This window comes from Psammomys obesus, unplaced genomic scaffold (assembly GCF_907164565.1).
Source record: "Psammomys obesus unplaced genomic scaffold, mPsaObe1.curated_primary_1811, whole genome shotgun sequence".
In the NCBI taxonomy this organism is placed as follows: domain Eukaryota; kingdom Metazoa; phylum Chordata; class Mammalia; order Rodentia; family Muridae; genus Psammomys; species Psammomys obesus.
This window is the reverse complement of record NW_026596088.1, coordinates 4,591,413-4,597,337: the sequence shown is the minus strand read 5'-3', so window position 1 is coordinate 4,597,337 and position 5,925 is coordinate 4,591,413. Positions and strand designations below refer to the sequence as shown.

The 5,925-nt window shown below is 41.8% G+C and overlaps 1 protein-coding gene across 4 annotated transcripts in view; it reads left to right on the top strand.

Moving 5' to 3' along the window:
* The window catches only part of Slc5a11 (solute carrier family 5 member 11), a 47,470-nt gene that overhangs the window by 35,788 nt on the left and 5,757 nt on the right, over positions 1 to 5,925 (top strand). The window lies entirely within an intron of this gene.

The following is a 5,925-nucleotide window of genomic DNA, read 5'->3' as shown; positions in this document are numbered from 1 at the left end:
ACACACACACACACACACACACACACACACACACACACACACACACACAGCATGGGATTTTCTTTTTCGAGACAGGATGTTATTCAGCCTAGACTGACCTTAAACTTGCGATGCTCCCATGTCTGCCTCTCAAGTGCTGGGATTACAGCCCCACATTTGGCTAGTTTTTTCCCTTTAAACATGGTCAAGAGGCTTATACTTAGGCATAAACAATACTTAGTCAGATGCTGTGACCGAAAGTCTCCGTGGCGTCAGGAGCTGCACAAGGGGGGGAAAAAGTTTTCCCTTTCACAGTGAGCGTTCCTCCGTCAGCACCAAGGCTCCTACTATCTTAAAGGAGACCATAAAATGGGCAGTGTCTTCCCCCATTCCTCACCCCTACGTGTGCTATACACTGGCCCGTCCAGTTAGGTCTAAACCATGTAGAATCTTTAAGAATTAAGAGGGAGTTGACGGGAAGGACAGTCGTGGTGCTGAGTTCTGAGAGCCTGCCTCTCCAGCCCAGGGGTCACAGGTCAGCCCTCCAGGTCATGGCTCCTTGCAGCTCGGGAAAGGCCGTCAGGTGCGGTGGGGGTGCTTCGGCAAGATCTGAGACCTTAGCTTCCTGGTGACTTGATGGGAAAGTATACAGCTGCCGAGCGGAGCCTGACAGGGAACAACGAATGTGGCTTAAAGCGACACGTTCACTGTGCTCCTGCTAAGGGCAGGTCCCTGTGGACAGACGGGTCCGGACGGCTAAGGCTCTGTTCTGGACCGTCTGTGCCAGCGCCTCAGTTCTGCCTCTTAGGAGCTGTGTGGTCATTTAGCCCCCCTCTCCTTTGTTTCCTCATCTGGGTGAGGGTGAGGTCTCTGTGAAGCAGATGCGTTATGTAAATAGTCACTGATTGACAGGCCGGTAAATGGTATTGACTAGGGCATTATCTCAGGGCTGCTGCTCTCTCCACCTCACTTTCTGAAACAGTCTCACTGACCCTGGAGCTCACCCCATTCAGCTGGACGAGGGGCCATCGAGCTCCGGGGATTGCCCAGCTCCGCCTCCTCAGCAACTGGGGAGGCACTGCTCTCAGCTTTAGATGGGTGCTGGGCACCCGAGCTCATTCCTCGTGCGTGTTCAGCAGGCCGTTTACCAGCAGGCCACCTCCTCGGGCCCGCACATGCTGTAGGAAGAACACTGTGTCCCTCGCTGAACGTGCTCTGAATACTTTGCTCCCGTCACGTGCCCCATTCTTGAAGGTTGCATTCTTAGAAGGAAAAGCCCTCGGTAGTTAATGATTAGGCGCCTGCGAGAGGACCCTGCTCCTTATCAGTCTGCACGGAGAAGGGGAGCTTCCCCAGGACAGAATGAAGCACACAGGTTTGAATTTTAGCCACAGGGGGCTTCTGTGCCCCAGCAGGGAGGATGTTGAGTGTTTGCACATCTGCTGGTTTCCTTAGAAGCCCTTGATTTTCCTGAGGGGTGGGGCATGTGATTATGTATGCATATGGATGCATATGGGGTTTTTTTTTGTGTGTGTGTGTGTCCATGTCAGGGACAGTCCCTGCTCCCCTTACTAGGGAACCTACTTGGAGAATTAGCTGCCTATTTCCTGCATCTGAGCAGGGGGCCTAGGTTCTCTCTAGGCATGGTCCTTGGTTGGTGCATAGTCTCTGCAGGGGCCCCTGGGCCCAGATTTGTTGGTTTTGTTGGTCTTCTTGTGGAGCTCCTGTCCCCTCCCCTCTGGGCCCTTCTATCCCCTACTCTTCCATATGATTCCCAGGGCTCTGCCCAAAGTTTGGCTGTGAGTCTCAGCATCTGCTTCAATCCCCTGCTGGATGGAGTCATTCAGAAGCCATTTGTGGTAGGCTCCTGTCCTGTTCCCTCTCTTCAACCACTTCTGGTCTATTCTATTTGCCCTTCTCAATGAGAATTAAGGATCCACCCCAGGATCCTCCTAGTTAATTAGCTTCTTTAAGTCTGTGGATTTTAGTATGGTTATCCTGTGTCACATGGCTAGTATCTGGTTATAAGTGAATATAAACCATGCATGTCTTTCTGGTTCTGGGTTACTTCACTCAGGAGGATCTTTTCTAGTTCCATCCAGTTGCCTGCAAATTTCACAGCTTTCTTTTTCTTTTTTTAATAGCCGAGTAGTATTCCATTGTGTAAATGTACCACAATTTCTTTATCCATTCTTCAGTTGAGGGACATCTAGTTTGTTTCCAGATTCTGGCTATTACAAATAAAGCTACTATGAACATAGTTGAGCAAATGTCCTTGTTGTATGGTGGAGCATCTTTTGGGTAAATTCTCAGGAGTGGTATAGCTGGGTCTTGAGGGAGGACTAGTCCCAATATTCTCTGAAAATGCCAGATTGATTTCCACTAGCAATGGAGGAGGGTTCCCCTTTCCCCACATCCTCACCAGCATGTGCTGTCACTTGAGTTTTTGATCTTAGCCATTTTGATGTGTGTAAGATGGAATCTCAGAGTTGTTTTGATTTGCATTTCACCAATGGCTAAGCATTTCTTTAAGTGTTTCTCCACCATTCGATATTCCTCTCTTGAAAATTCTGTTTAGCTCTGTACCTCATTTTAAAAATTGGATTATTTGGTTTTATTTGGATTATTTTTTTTGAGTTCTTTATATATTTTGTGTATTAGCCCTCTGTCTGATTTAGGGTTTGGTGAAGACCTTTTTCCAGTCTGAGGCTCTTGTTTTGTTCTGTTGACACTCTGTTGACAGTGTCCTTTGCTTTACAGCTTTTCAGTTTATGAGGTCCCATTTATTGATTGTTGATCTTAGAGCCTGAGCTGTTCAGGAAGTTGTCTCCTGTGCCAATGAGTTCAAGGCTCTTTCCCATTTTTTATTGTAGTAGATTTAGTGTATCTGCTTTTATGTTGAGGTCTTTAATTGTTTGTACATTATTTTTGTGAAGGGTGATAAATACGGATCTATTTGCAGTTTTCTACATGTAGACATCCAAATTAGGTCAGTACCATTTGTTGAATATGCTATCTTTTTTTCCATTGTATGGTTTTGGCTTCTTTGTCAAAAATCAAGTGTCTATAGGTATGTGACTTTATTTCTGGGCCTTTGATATGATTTCATTGATCCACCAGTCTGTTTCTACACCAGTGCCATGCAGTTTTTATGACCGTTGCTTCATAGTACAGCTTGAGATCAGGGATGGAGATCTCTCCAGAATTTATTTTATTGTACAGGATTGTTTTAGCTATTTTTTTTCGTATGAAATTGAAAATTGTTCTTTCAAGATTTGTAAAGAATTGCATTGGCATTTTGATGGGAATTGCACTGAATGTGTAGATTGCTTTTGGTAGGATGGCTGTTTTTTGCTATGTTAATCTTACCAACCCATGAGCATGGGAGATCTTTCCATCTTCTGATATCTTTTTCAGTTTCTTTCTTCAAAGACTTGAAGTTCTTGTCATACAAGTCTTTCATTTGCTTGGTTAGAGTTACACCAAGATATTTCATATTATTTGTGGCTATTGTGAAGGGTGTTGTTTCCCTAATTTCTTTCTTAGCCTGTTTGTCTTTTGAATATAGGAGGGCTATTGATTTTATTTTATTTTATTTTATTTTATTTTATTTTATTTTATTTTTTGTTAATTTTGTATACAGCCACTTTGCTGAAGTGTAGGAGTTCTCAGGTAGAATTTTGGGGTCACTTATGTATATTATCATATCATCTATGAATAGCCATGCTTTGAATTCTTCCTTTCCAATTTGTATTCCCTTGATATCCTTTAGTTTTCTTATTGCTCTAGCTAGAACTTCAAGTACTATATTGTAGACTTGGAGAGTGAGGGCAGCCTTATCTTGTCCCTGATTTTAGTGGAATTGCCTTAAGTTTCTCTCCATTTAATGTTGGCTATTGACTTTGTTTATATTGCCTTTATTGTGTTTAGGTATGTGCCTTGTATCCCTGATCTCTCCAAGACTTTTAACATAAAGGGATACCGGATTATAACAAAAGCTTTTAAAGCATCTAATGAGATGATCATGTGGGTTTTTTTTTTCTTTCAGTTTGTTTATATGGTGGATTACATTGATAGATTTTTGTATATTGAACTATCCTGCATCTCTGGGATGAAGTCTCCTTGATCATGGTGGATGATGTTTTTGATGTGTTCCTATATTTATTTTGCGAGTATTTTATTGAGTATTTTTGCATGGATGCTCATAAGGGAAATGGATCTCTTTCTTTGTTGGGTCTTTATGTGGTTTAGCTATCAAGATGACTGTGGCTTCATAGAATAAGTTTGGCAATGTTCTTTCTGTTTCTAGTTTGTGGAATAGTTTGAAGAGTATTGGTATTAGCTCTTCTTTGAAGGTCTGGTAGAATTCTGTGCTGAAACCATCTGGCCCTGAGCTTTTTTTGGTAGGGAGACTTCTGATGACAGTTTCTATTTCCTTGGTTATAGGTTTATTTAAATCATTTACCTGATATTGATTTAATATTGGTAAGTGCTATCTATTAAGAAAATTGTCTGTTTTGTTTAGATTTCCCAATTTTGTGGAGTACAGGTTTTTGAAGTAAGACCTCCTAATTCTTTGGATTTCCTCAGTGTCTGTTAAGTCCCCCTTTTCATTTACTATTTTGTTAATTTGGATACTGTCTCTCTGCCTTTTGGTTAGTTTGGCTACTAACTATTTTTGTTTGTCTACCTGGTTGATTTTCTCAAAGAAACAGTGCTTGGTTTTGTTGGTTCTTTGTATTGTTCTCTTTGTTTTTAATTTACTGATTTCAGCCCTGAGTTTGATTATTTCCAGCTGTCTACTCCTCTTGGTTGTGTTTGCTTCTTTTCTTCTAGAGCTTTCAGGTGTTCTTTAAAATTGAGATCTCTTCGAATTCTTCATGAAGACACTTAGTGCTATAAACTTTCTTCGTAACCCTGCTTTCATTGTGTCCCATAAGTTTGGGTATGTTGTGCCTTCATTTTCATTGAATTCTAGGAAGTCTTTAATTTCTTTCTTTTTTTTCTGCCAAGACCCAGTGGTCACTGAGTAGAAAGTTGTTCAGTTTCCATGAGTTTGTAGGTTTTTCTGTTGTTTTTGAGTTCCAGCTTTAATCCATGGTGGTGTGAAGATCTCTTAATGCACTTCCAGAGGACCTGAGTTCAGTTCCCAGCTCCCAGGGTAGGCAGTTCATAACTGCCTGTAATTCCAGCACCAGGGGACCCAATGCCTTTTTCTGGGCTCTTGCAATCATGTGTACGAACCCACATACAGACACATACATGGACATATAACTTAAAAATAAAGTTTCTTTTTTTTTGGTTTGTTTGGTTTGGTTTTTTAAGACAGGGTTTCTCTGTGTAGCTTTGGATATCCTGGAACTTGCTCTGTAGACCAGGCTGGCCTTGAACTCACAGTGATTTGCCTGTGTCTGCCTCCTGAGTGCTGGAATTAAAGATATGTGTTACCACCACCCAGCTGAAATGAAAGTATTTTTTTAAAGATTAGAAAAGAACAAAAAGATAATCAGAATCTAAAATGAGCAGCAAGAACTGAACCCAATAAGCAGCTTAGGGAGCTATGAAAGGAGGGGTTTTAAAGCACTGACAGGGCTAGGTGCAGCTCAGCAGCAGAGTAGGTGCCCAGCAGGCACAAGCCTTGAGATCTAGACCCAACACCAAGAAGAAAAAAGTTAAGAACTTTTAAAAACAAAGCATGGAGGGACTGTAGATACGACCCTGGCAGCTGAGGAGATGAATTCTGAGGTAGGTCTTTACCTATGACCAGCTATTGGATGTCACAGCTCTATTTGGGGTCTAATGACAGTAGTTATGTGTTCTCTGTTCTGTATGATTACACTTGTATGCTGAATTTTTAACGTGTATTATCTCAGCCAATTTTTTTGATTGACCTATTTTTGAATCATTATTTTAGTGTGTGTGTGTGTATGCATGTATATGCATGCA